This window comes from Balaenoptera borealis (genome assembly GCF_965194805.1).
Source record: "Balaenoptera borealis genome assembly, chromosome: 14".
Classification (NCBI taxonomy): Eukaryota; Metazoa; Chordata; class Mammalia; order Artiodactyla; family Balaenopteridae; genus Balaenoptera; species Balaenoptera borealis.
Window position 1 is genome coordinate 91,931,821 of NC_138875.1, and position 13,781 is coordinate 91,945,601.

Below are 13,781 nucleotides of genomic sequence, written 5' to 3' on the forward strand. Positions count from 1 at the left end.
TGTTGCCTAATATTTACTTTCCTAGAACCATTCAAAGCCTCAAACTGTCACAACAACTCCACTGTATAAATCCCCTCTTTCCTATAGTGGTGGCCAGTATTATTAATTTCCCTCACACCCTGTGGCAGTCTTTGGTGAACAAGAATGTATTTGTCATCTCAGAGGTGTGTAACATTCAGAGGTGTGGCCATAGACTTCTCCCAGGAAGAATGGGGCTGATCAGACCCTGCCCCCAGTTTTTTATAAGGGAATGTAATGATGGAGAACTATGGGAATCTGGCCTAAGGAGTTTACCATTCTTCCAAATTCAGAATCTGAATTTAGGTATCTGCCTTCTCCATAGGAAGTATCATGGGGTGGGCTGTAAGTTGCCTGGCTGAATTTGTACTCCATGTTCTTGAGGGAATGTTTTAAAATAGGCACAAGTAGGAAATGGCATGCATTCTTCTGCTTTGATTCTTCTTGTAATAGCTTCTCTTCCCTAGGGTCTAGGAAAACCATAATATTTTGAATTATCTATTTTCTTCTAGTAAGCAGGACTTTTATTTCTAAAGCAAATGTGACCTCCTTAATGGAGCAAGGGAGAGTGAAGAATGATGGAGAAAAAAGTGGGAAGAGGCCTATGATAAGGTGAGTGAGGGGCACGCAGGAAAGGGAGTGCCTTTGCAGGTAGCTCACCAAATATGTTGCTTGAATCATTTTTATCAAAAATAAGAAATTTCCCCTAAAATTCATGCAACATCATTCTGAACTATGTAACTCACCCAAAAAGTCCTCTTGTTCATTTGTGGTAAAATATTTCACAAAATAAGAACTATGCTGCTATTTTTAATTTAATTAAAATACAGATAATGTATTAAATACATTAAATTAAAATACAGTTAATTCCTAGGCTATACAGTAAAAGATATGTCAAAACACTGTTGCCACTGAAAAAACAAAGTGAATAGTTTGTGGATGTTTTCATTTATACAGTATGCTTTCTTTGTCATAGCAAGTCAGCGCTGGCAAGGTTCATAGTTGCTTTCAGTCAATTTTAGCACACAAGTCTGTGTTATATCTTTCTGTATTTAACATTTATAAGGTGTGGCACTTTTCAGAGGCAGCAGAAGGCCAAAAGAAAAGCTTCCTGTTTTTCAAGATGAAATTCAGTAGCAATAGCCAGCCAGACACATTAAGGTATAAAAGCAAACAGTGGGAATAAAGTATATGATGTACTTTAAATTACTTGTATAATACATTATTTCAGTTCCAATTTGTTTGACAGAGATAATGGCGATACATAGTGTGACCATCTCAATACATGTGAAGGGGTAAACATCCAATTTGAACATTTTGACCTAGGAGTTTATAATATAATAAACTTATAAGGAGTTTGTATTACAGACACACAGTTGTCTTAGGTTTGCATATTCAAGTTGTGAAAAGTTTGTGTGAAACATAGGAAGGAAACCATTATAGCTCTGAAAGTTATAATTTTATTACCCTGTTGTCATGATTATCTAATTATCCATACTAAAACAGAGAAGGGAGAAGGGAAAAAAGATGAGTGTAAGACATAGACATTTAGGACAAACTCAAAAGTTCTAATGTGTGTAGTTAGTCTTTTAAGAAGAGGATGACACATAAGAAATATTTGAGGAGTTAGTCAAGAACCTTGCAAAGAGATGCAAGATATCAGCCCTCAGATTCAGGAAGCTCAGCAAGTTCCAGGCAGGCTAAAGAGGGACATCACTGCAATTATGCACATTGTAACAAAAGATAAAGCCTGGTTATCAGAATCTGGTACAGAGTAGGGGAGAGACTACTTTCACAGCAGCAACAGGAAGACTGAAAGTTTCCATCTCAAATGAAACAATGGAAGTCAGAAGATAATGAAACAACACCTTTAAAGTGTTGACAAGGAAAAAAACAACTCGACCAATCTAGATTTCTATACCAAGCTAAAAGTCCTTTAGAGATAAAGCTGAAATAAAGATGTTTCAGATAAACAAAAATGGAGGGAACTTGTGTAGCATTCCTGTGCTAAAAGAAACATTATTTAAGATGAGTTCTTCAGGCAGTATGAACTGGTCCTAGATGGAAACCTGGCAGTGCTGAAGGCAGTAAAGAACACAAGGGGTAAATATAAGTCAAGTATTGGGAAACTAAGGCCCATGGGCTATATCAGGGCCTGAAAGCTAAGAATGGTTTTCACATTTTAAATGGCTGTTAAAAAGATGACTCCACAAGAAATATAAATGAATATTGTCAACACAACAATTATTATAATATCAGCTGGAGTTTAAAATATACATGAAACTAAAGAAGCATGACAGTAACACCTGATAGGAGGGGATGAATGGAGTTGAGTGTAAGATTCTAGTAGCATCAGTGAAAGTACTCATTTGGTTCTCTCGATCTAGAGGCCGACTAAATAGGTGTATTCTATTTGGGGAAATTCATTAAGCTGTACACATTTCTCTATGTATTATGCTTCAATAAAAAAAAGTTTTTACAAGTTTCCCGAAAGATTATTACCCTTCAACATTAAAACAAGAAGTTACTATAAATGCAGAAGGATAAGGAGATGGAGCAACAGGTACATTCAGTACTAGTGATGTAAATATTAGTTGTTGCAAGAACAATCAGAATTCTATATTTTCTTAGAAAGCAACAACCGGTGCTTCAGGGGACTTAAAATAAGATACCCACATAGAGTTAAGGCTGGGTCAAGTTTTGTTACTGAGAAATGACCCCAAAGAATTTTCTATTGAATATTATACAATGCATCTCAGGACAGGAAACTTTGTTAAATCCTTCTGAAGAGATGGAAGAAATTTCAAAGCAGAGAGGCAGCAAACCTTGCAGATTGGGTGTGAATGACTTGGAAGAAGAGGCCAAGTTCTCAGTAACACTTTCAAAAAGTCTGCCTTTAAAGGCTGGGAGAGAGAAAAGGTAGTAAAGAAAAGGATAAACAAATTAGTTATCTGATATTAAAAAAATTTTTTTAAGAAATGAATTTTAATTTTTTTTTTAAGTATTAAGAAATACTGCATCACCAGTACTCTCAATATCACAGAGAACAATATTATGTAGGAAAATGGAAATTGATCAGAAAATAGAAATTTCAGATTCAATGTGAAACTTTGCTGACAGGTAAAAAATATAATTTTATCTGTTTGCTATGCCTTTCTTAAATTACAGGTGAGTTTATGTTGTGACATTTATTAGTCTGTGAATTCCCTGTTCATGTTAAGTAAATATTTTATTTGTTGTCTTAAAAGAACTCTGTATGCTAAGGAAATGACAGTTTTCTGTAATCCAAATTTCATACATGAATTGCTACAGTAGCCTCCTAAACTGGTCTCCAAAGATTTTTCTATACAATAGTGTAATTTTCAAAAAAAGAATAATTTTAATCTCTTATGAAAGATTCTTAAAGAGCTTCTGATGGCTCTTCAAATAAAATATAAACTTGTGCCGGAGCTGGTAAGGTGTTTTCTAAATCCGGCCTACTCTCCAGCCTGGTTTCATATATTCTTCTCTTTACCACCTTGCCTGCCCACGTTCCAGCCACTGGCCTAGGACTTCTTTGTTTTTTTTAAACAAACATGTCAAGATCTCAGTGAGGACTTTTGTTCTTGCTGTTCTACTTATAAAGCTCTGTGTCCCTCCACCTCTCCAATCCTCTGTGGATGACTCCTTCAGATTTCAGCTTGAATGTCACCTTCTCATGGAGGCCTTTCCTGACTGCCTTATCGAACATATATGTTCCTCTAATCATAGCACCTTATTTGTTTCCCTCATATTTTGAATTTTGCCTAGAGGTCAATTTAGATGAAGTCTAAAAAGAGCTCAGGGCCTTTAGCAACCTTTTCAAAAAGTGCCTTTAAAAAGCTGTAGATAGAAAAGTTGGCTTAAAAAGTAAACAAAAATTATCTGATTTTTAAAAATGGCTAGAATCTATATATCTAACAATAGCCTGAGCAAATCTATATAAAACTTTGAAGATATTAAAATCATGCTTTTGAAAACTATTTAAGTAGTTCATGATGGAATTGTTTACTATTTAAAAAAATAGATAACTTAGATCTATTTACTATGTAAACTAGAAAATTTAGCAACAAGTAAAAAAATTACGACTCAGAAATGACCACTGATAACATTTTGGTATATAATCTTCCAGGATATTTCAATGCACACACATACACACACATTTACAATATATATTTTAATAAAAACATGGTTATACTTTGATATTTTATAACTGTATTTAAAAATCACAGTACAGTAAGTCCCCTATGTACAAATGAGTTCCATTCCGAGAGCACGTTCCTAAGTCCAATTTGTTCGTTAAGTCCAACAAAGTTAGCCTAGGTACCCAACTAACACAATTTTCTATATAGTACTGTACTGTAATACTTTTCACACAAATACATAAAAAACAAACACAAAAAGTAGAAGTTTTTAACATTATAGTACAGTACCTTGAAAAATACAGTAGTACAAGCTACATCACCGCTGCTTTTATGCTTGCTTCCGGACATCCTGGGCTTGAAATAAAGACACTGTTACTGTATTCTATACAGTACTGTACAGTAAAGTACACAAAAGCACAACCACTTGTAGAGGATGCATGCACGTGACAATGTACACTAGACACATGAACTAACGTGACTGGACATGCGAACGTAGGTTCGCATCTTTGAAAGTTCACAACTGGAAGGTTCGTATGTAGGGGACTTACTGTATATTAGATACATCCCCACTTGTCAATAAATACATAATAACATTTTAATGATCACATTATATTCCATTTTATGGTCATACATAATTTTTAAAAACCAATTTATTATTGGGAATTTAGGAATTTTAGTTTTTCACTAGAGTAGGAAACTCAGATGACTATTGTTACTTATACATGTTTGAATGAAGGGTTCTTTTATAAAAGCTAAGAAAAAATTGCTAGGTTAAATGTTTAGAATATTCTCGCTTTGGACACATACTGCTTACCTGTCCCCCAGAAAGGTGGTGTGAATTTACGCTTCCATCAGTAGCCTAAAGAACATGGCACCCTCACCAGTACTGGGTCATTTCACTCCTTTTAATGTAATACACACTGTAGCAGCATATGAACAGTGGCCAAACAAGGTATATGAACTTGAGGGTGGTAGAGGCAGGGCAGGGTATATGAATAATTAAACCTCACTTAACAGTCTCAGTTTCTGTGTGCCTGTCAATTATTAGAATATCTTGCTATGCTGAGTGTGACTCCAGCGCTTAGAAAAAAGAAATTTTGATTTTATGCAATATTTGCCTTATACAATCACTTAAAACCCAATTCTTATTTTAAGTTCAGCCTCCACTGAAATACTAAGTAAACAAAGAAAAGGCACAAAATTTTGGAAAAAACCATAGATGTTTAAATGAGTACCTATTATGGGCCAAGTACTAGGAATAAAACAATGAACAATTTAGAGTTCCCACCTCACCAAAGCTTAAAGTTTAGAGGGCAAGACACATACATAATTAACCAGGCAATACTGTGAAGGTATGAAAAGCATGTTAAAGCAGATGTAGGATACAATACCTAAAGGATGAACAGGCCAGGTTAAGGTCCAGAGAGAGTGAAGAGATGGAGCAGCAAGGGCTGTGGCCTGAAAAGACAGGTAAGAGTTTAGCATGAAGGGTCTTGTAGAACATTTAAGGTAAAAGGAGGGAAGTCCAGTTGAGGATTTAAAAGTGAGATGTAATATAACCAGATTAGTACTTGAGACGAATCACCCTGGGAGCAGTATGGAGAACAGATGAAAGGAAAGCAAAATATATTAACAATATTGCTCATGCAGTGTTGGTTGTTATTATGAAACATCTGGAGGGGAAAATGGATTAAATGTACATTATAGTCCATCCACATAATCAAATACTAAACTATTTCAATGAAATGAATGAAAGAATGAAACAGAACGACATATACTGACATAGATATGATTAAAAAAAGATATGGAATGAAAGTTATGACTCAATTTCTGTACAAAGAAATCTATATTTGTATGTACATGGAATGTACAGAAAGTGCACTCATCCACAATATTAAATTTCTAAGGCAGGAGGATCTGTGAAGGAGGAGAACTTTCTCTTGTATAGGGCTGATGTTGTTTACATTTTTTCTCATATGCATGTATTACTTTTATAATAAAAAACCACCGAGAGTAATAAATAATAAAAAATAATAGAAGGATACTGAGCTAGCTGCACAGGAAACATACTGGAACAAAGTAAGGTTTGAGTCAGAGAAACCCATAACGAGGCTGCTGCAGTAAAATCCAGGTGAGACGCCGGGTGAGACTGCCTGAGCCCACAGCTGCTGGTGTGCCAAGTCACTGGTGAGCCAAAACTAGTGCATAAATGCCAGCACCCAACCAAGCAGAGCACGCCCCGTTCCTGAATGCCACTCAAGATGATCTTCTCGTGGAAACGCCACACGCATTTGGGATCCTTCTCTAACTGCTGCTTGCTACTGCTGTACCCTGGAGGGCCGCACACACCTAATGAACAACGGGAATATTTGGTGCCATAGCATGACTGCACGTGCTCCTTTCCAAGCTACGTGTGAATCTGACTAGACTAAGAATCTAGCATCTTAGAACCTCCTGGGATTTAATCTAGGCTCCCTCTAAATTTTTTTTCACTGGTCACAGCCTAGTCTCAGCCCACCCTCAGCTCTGATCTTATGTTCTCTGTCAGTACTGCCATCGTAACAATGTTCTGTATTCCTCATGCCCCAGCCACAAACCCCATGGAAACTGTTTCCATGGTGCCCTCTGAGATTTCCCTGAGTGACAAACTCCTTTATGTCCTCAACAACTTCCCTAAAAATTCCCTTCATTTCTTTGCACTAACTTAAACTTGGCTACCCCTGGAAAAAACCTACTCGACAATAGTCACATCAAACAAGGGCTGTCTATTCGCATGCACTCCATATCTATAGGTTGGCATGTAGGATCAATGTTCCCCTTGCTTACCAATATTGCCTCTAACCAATTGCAGCCTCTTGTAAAAACAAACAAACAAAAAGCTTCTTTGAGGCTCATACCAGCTAGTTTCGACTTTCCAACTCTCTTCTTTGTTGCTATCTTCTATTCAACTGGACTCTCCTTATTCATTCACTTAGACTTTGCTATTTGCTTTGCTGTCTTCACAGGAGGCCCTACCAGTAACGTGGGGGGACTTTCACATGCATAGAGTCTTCTCCAGTAAAACCTCTGACCAGTCTTTCATCCGTCTTACTCTTGGCAGATAATCTTAGCACGAAACCTACAGTCTCATGTCTATATTCTGTTGGCCAAGAACAGGGGGGATGACTAATCTTGGCCATGGAGCCTGCCTGGGATAAAGAGTTTTGTAACTAGACACACTGCTACTCTAAGCAAAACTGAGGTACTATTAGTAAAAGAGAAGGAGGGAACATGTATTAGGTTAGCAACTAGCAGTATCTGCCACACTGGGCCAGAAAGTAGCTCTTAAGAAACCAAACAGGGACTTCCCTAGTGGCTCAGCGGTTAAGAATCCGCCTGCCAATGCAGGGGACACGGGTTCGAGCCCTGGTCCGGGAAGATCCCACATGCCATGGAGCAACTAAGCCCGTGCACCACAACTACTGAGCCTGCATTCTAGAGCCTGCGAGCCACAACTACTGAAGCCTGCGCACTTACAGCCTGTGCTCTGCAACAAGAGAAGCCACTGCAATGAGAAGCCCTTGCATCGCAACGTAGAGTGGCCCCTGCTTGCTGCAACTAGAGAAAGCCCGCGCGCAGCAACAAAAGACCCAACGCAGCCAAAAATAAATAAATAAATAATTTATATTAAAAAACAAAAGAAACCAAACAATCAGTATTGTATAGCTCAGATACTCTTAGCTCAAGTAACTTAGATATAAGTAAATAAAGAGGTAATTAAAACCAACCCACACAGTCCTCCTTTCCTTCTGAGAGAATGGTGGAAGTATCCCTTCTTGCAGCAAACATCAGTCCTTCTATTTGTGCTCCAGATACCTCCATCCCCTTCTCAGGAACTTTATGGTACTGACTGTCCCTCTTCTTATGCCTGCACATTTAATCTCTCCATACTGGATACATCACGTTAGGATTTAAACATGTTCTAGTTTCTCATTATTTAAAAAATATTTTCCCTTGACCAAATCTTTCTCCAGCTACTTCCCCATCTTTCTCCTACTATTCAAGCTTGTCTGTATTCACTCTTTACTTCCTCGTCCTTTATTATGAAACTCATCCCAACCTACCACCAATCCTCAACATATCATTATCTCCACCTAAGGTCAACAATAACCTTCACGTTGCCATGTTTGCTTTTGAAGACTTCATCTAATTTGACCTCATAGTAGCATTTAAAACAACCGATTTTACCTTCCTTCTTCAAACACTAGTTTGTCTTGGTTTAGTAAAACTCCATTTTTACTTACTTTAAACATAGGAGGTCTCCATGATCAGTGGTAGACATTCTCTTTTCACACCATCCATTTTCCCTATACAATCTTACTCACCTCCACAAAACCCAGTACACTCTATCTCCTGATGTTGCTAAAAATTATATCTCTGTCCTAGACACCTCTTCAGGTTCAAAACTACACATCAGCCCGTTCATCTAGATATCTCACAACTCTATAAACTTAACAGGACTAAAACTACGACTATTGCCTCTTTCTTCCATCATAGTTTCCTCCTTCCATGTTTTGTTTCTTAATAAATTAGAGCTAATCTGCTCAGTATCTGTAAAACCAAGTAGCAAAATCTCAAGGGCTTCATTCAGCATTTAAAATTGGTAACTTCCCCTCTACCTGAAGACTCTGGTTTTCTCATGCTGAAATGTTGGGATTTCCCTCCTGCTTCTCTGACACCTGCTTTCAATGACCTCAGCTCCATCCTCTCTAGCCTAAGCACAGAAGTTCTATCAATATTCCTCTTCCATTCCTCCCTTTTCCATGTTCTTATCCAAATTTGTACGTCCAACGTAAAATATTTAAGTCTACATACCTTGTGATCTTTTTCTTTTTTAAAACGAGGTTACTGTATTGACTATTTACATACTGTTTTTAAAAAATCAAGAAGCTTATTTTTCTCACATAAAAAGATGCACAGATATAAGCAGTGCAGTGCTGGTACAGTTATTTGAAGATATCTTTGGGAAACCAGGATCTCTTTGACACCATCCTTGTCATCCTCATGGTCACAAGATGGCTCATTCAGATCTATGAATGCAAAATCCAAAGGGAGAAGACTGGGGAAGGCAGAAAGACAAAGTGCAAAAGGCAAAGAGAAAACACTAGATAGGTCTGTTCCCAGTGATACTGTCCGTTCCCTACAGGGAGGAATGAACTGGATGTTCGATTGGCTACTAACAATATCTGTCACACCAGATCAGAAAGCAACTCTCAAGAAAATAATAGAATAAATTAAGATTCTTACAAATAAATTGTAAAATTGAGTAGCATTTAAAAAAAAAGAAAAAAGAAAATAATAAAGTAATATCATATTGTCCAGATAATGCAATTAACTTAGAAATCAATAAGGTAACTGAAAACGTATTTAAAATAACTAACTCTAAACAGCTATGGATCTGAAAGTCATAAAGTCATAATAAATATTAGACAACACTTAGAGTTAAAACAAAATAAATTATCATACACCAAATGTGTTATATAACTAAAGGGGTGTTTATAGGACTATTTATAGCCTTAAATGCTTATTTTAGAGAACACAGACTGAAATAATGAGCTTGGAATCCACCTTAAGACAATGAAAAAGGCAACTCCACGTTCTTAATAGTTACAAGGTTTCTCTCCCAGTATGAATTCTCTTGTGTATAGTAAGTGAAGAATTCTGACTGAAGGTTTTTCCACATTGAATACAGCCATAGGGTTTCTCTCCAGTGTGAGTTCTCACATGTCTCCTAAGGGAAGAGGAAACACTGAAGGTTTTCCTGCATTCCTTACATTCGTAGGGTTTCTCCCCAGTATGAGTTCTCACATGCATTCTAAGAGATGAGAGACCACTAAAAACCTTCCCACAGTCAGTGCATTCATAAAGGTTCTCTCCAGTGTGTGTTTTCTTGTGAACTTTAAGGTGAGAGCTTGTGTTGAAGGCTTTTCCACAGTCACTGCATTCATAGAGTTTCTCCCCACTGTGTATTCTCTTGTGCACTGTAAGGTAAGAACTTGTGCCAAAGGATTTTCCACAATGATTACACTCATAAGATTTCTCTCCAGTGTGAGTTCTCATGTGAACCTTAAGAGATGTTTTTTGACTGAAAGCTTTTCCACATTGATTACATTCATAGGGTTTCTCACCAGTGTGAGTTCTTACATGTCTCCTTGGGGTTGAGGAATCATTGAAGACTTTCCTACATTCTTTACATTCATATTGTTTCTCACCCATGTGACTTCTCTTGTGCAAAATAAGATTAGAAATCCTTTTGAAGGCTTTTCCACGCTGATTACATTCATGCTTCTCTTCAGTAGGAGTTTGCTCCTGTTGCTTAAGGGATGAATGATGACAAAAGGTTTTGTTTTTATTACACTCATAGGAATTCTCCCCCATATGATAATTGTTGCATATAGGAAGCATATTATTATGTTTAAAGTGTATGCCATGTTTGGAGCATGTGTACTCTTTTTGTGCTGTTTGAGTTCTTTCAAGATGCCACAGAGCTCTGTCATATTCATGACTTTCACAGACCCTCTCACTTACAGAGTTTTTTTCATAATTGTTTAGGATTGAATTATGCTTCAAACACTCAATATCTAAGTAACACTTATGGCAATGTTTACTGATGGAAACTCTCTTTGAAAAAACAAGTTTTGATCTGAGTTTAGAGTCCTCCTCTAATTCATGATAGTCATACAATCTCTCCTGAGATGCTCCCTTCTTCTGAGTAAATGTCACTTGCCTCAAGATCCCCTCTGGGATCTTGTGCTGTTTTCTGATTTTATGGCATTCCCAGTCTGCTCTTAATGTGGGAGACCAATCATCCATTGTGAATCTTATCATTTTCTTGCCACTAGATGATTTTCCCCAAAAAATATTCCAGTTAGAAGTTGATTCTTTGGTTTTCAGTTGAATCTCCCAGTCTGGACAGGTGCCTTGGGGAATTCTCCTTTTCACAGTTCTTATGTCTTCTTGACCCAACAGGGAGATCACAGGCTTGCATAATTGATATTCCACTAAGGTGAGATTTACATAGTTTTCCAACATTACATCTCTGTACATACTTCTCTGAGCAGAGTCCAACATCATCCACTCCTCCTGGGTGAACTCCACAGCCACATCCTTAAAGGACACTGGTCCCTGTAACCAGGTTGCTGGGAATCCAGGCACTATCCTTTCCCCCTCAGTATTTCTCACATAGAAACAGGCAGAGTCTTGTGTAGGCAGAGCCCATATCGGGCATAGGTCAATGGCTGCCATCTTGAGAGCCTGAACGTGACATCCGCCTGCACAATAGGGCTGAGAGAGCTGGATACTTCTTTTCTTGTTTTTCTGATCCAATCAAGTCAGGGATGCATTTCACTGGGTGTCCTTCCTGTAGCCAAAGAGGCAGGTTCAGGTAAAAGAAGAAAGGTGAAAATAGGGTCCCTTTGGAGGCAAGGTTAAAAAAAAAATTGTAGACCCTCTCTTGTACCTTCCAGCAAGGTCTCACCTGCTTAAAATATTTATTGGGATTTGTACTGACATGCAATATAGTCATCCTTGGCCCTCTACTGTTATCTTGGTTATTTATACTGGCTTCTCCTGTAGACTACTACTCAGCCCTGGGTAGAAAAAGCATGCATTATTTTTAAAAATTAAAGTCAAAGAACCAGTTTAAAAAGGCATAGTTGTTTGAATTTCATGCGTACTTTGCTTTTTTAGTTTACTTTTTAGAATAAAAAATTTTTTTCTGCTAATTACAATTGTTTTAGGTAAATTTATTTATTGTATATGTAACTTGGTATTTACCCAAATAACCTCACATATAATTAATAGGACTGATGATTTGCCTGCTACCCTACTTAGGAATTTTATTGGAGTTGTTAAAGGTAAATATGTGACTTTGAAACAAACGTTCATTTGATTACCTCCAATTTAATCTCTATCCTCAAAGTCTGTATTTCCTTATGATGATTCATTCTATCTAAAACTTGAATGGGATCAACAAAGGCATGAGCTAAGTTCTAAGCTTTGAGACTGAGGCCTTTACAATTTTAGATGGTATAATACTTTCCTGAATAATTTTCATAATGGCTTTAATATAAATATCAAAACAATTGACACAGTGTGAAACAAAAGAGGAATGCTTGGAGACTTTAAGGACTACAACAAATCACGCAATAATGTATTATGCTAATATTTTTACAGATCTCAATTTTTTAAGATTAGTTGATAACCTTCAATATAAGACTTCTATCTCAGTATTATACTTCAATAGAGTTCAGGTTTAATGGACAAAATTAGAGAATTGGCATTCTTTTTTTTTAAATTTCTGGCCTATTTACACATAGCCTTTTTTTTAAAAGATTGATTGATTGATTGATTGCTATGTTGGGTCTTCGTTTCTGTGCTAGGGCTTTCTCTAGTTGCGGCAAGCGGGGGCCACTCTTCATCGCGGTGCGCAGGCCTCTATCGTGGCCTCTCTTGTTGCAGAGCACAGGCTCCAGACGCGCAGGCTCAGCAGTTGTGGCTCACGGGCCTAATTGCTCCGCGGCATGTGGGATCTTCCCAGACCAGGGCTTGAACCCGTGTCCCCTGCATTAGCAGGCAGATTCTCAACCACTGCGCCACCAGGGAAGCCCCGAGAATTGGCATTTTTATTTAGAGAAAGATCTTCAACAGATTTTATGCCCCTAATGCAGAAGTGTATATAAGCCTGCCACTTAGTGTAAATCAGATGGAAATATTTGTCTGATTTGTCCATTGCATGTATTCTGAATACCTAGAACACTCCCCAGCACATGGCAGACACCCAAAAAATGTTTATTGAATAAATTGAATGACTCTATGGCAATTAAGGTTTTGTGGAAGAAGTATTTTTTTCACATCTATACTCTTCTTATAGAAAACAAACCCCCACAAAATCAGAAAGTTAGGCTTCCTCTTCAAAAAAGAACATTAGTTTGCCTTCTGGTTAAAACTGTTAAGCTGAGAATTGTACTCTGGGTTCATTTCTTCATTCCTCATAGTTTTATTTCTTTCCTAGTTACAGAACTAATAAAAAAACTAAACAACTTTACCAAACAACAGGAAAAAATATCTGAATAAATGGAGAGATTCACTATTTTAATACCATTCAGTATTAAAAGATTTAAATTTTTCTCAAACTAGAATTGCACTGGGATTTTCATTAAATTCATTCCTACATGTTCAATAGGAACTTCTTGAAACATGACAATTTGTTTTATAACTTTTATAGAAAAATTAAGACATGAATAACAAGGCAGTTATTAAAGTAATGCTTTGCTGTACTATATTATTTCAAAATGCATTACAAATCTCTGTTAACTTAAACAGAATGATAATAGGGCAAAAAGAGAAAATAAAACAGAATAACTTCAGGGACTTCCCTGGTGGCGCAGTGGTTAAGACTCCACGCTCCCAATGCAGGGGGCCTGGATTCGATCCCTGGTCAGGGAGCCAGATCCCACATGCATGCCACAACTAAGAGTTCACATGTCACAACTAAAGAGCCCACATGCCACAACGAAGGAGTCAGCGAGCCACAACTAAGACCCAATGCAAACAAAAAAA

At 37.3% G+C, this 13,781-nt stretch overlaps 1 protein-coding gene across 16 annotated transcripts in view; it reads left to right on the plus strand.

Moving 5' to 3' along the window:
- ZNF140 (zinc finger protein 140) overlaps window positions 1-13,781 on the plus strand; it is a 59,678-nt gene that overhangs the window by 14,415 nt on the left and 31,482 nt on the right. The gene's annotated exons all lie outside the window — the stretch shown is intronic.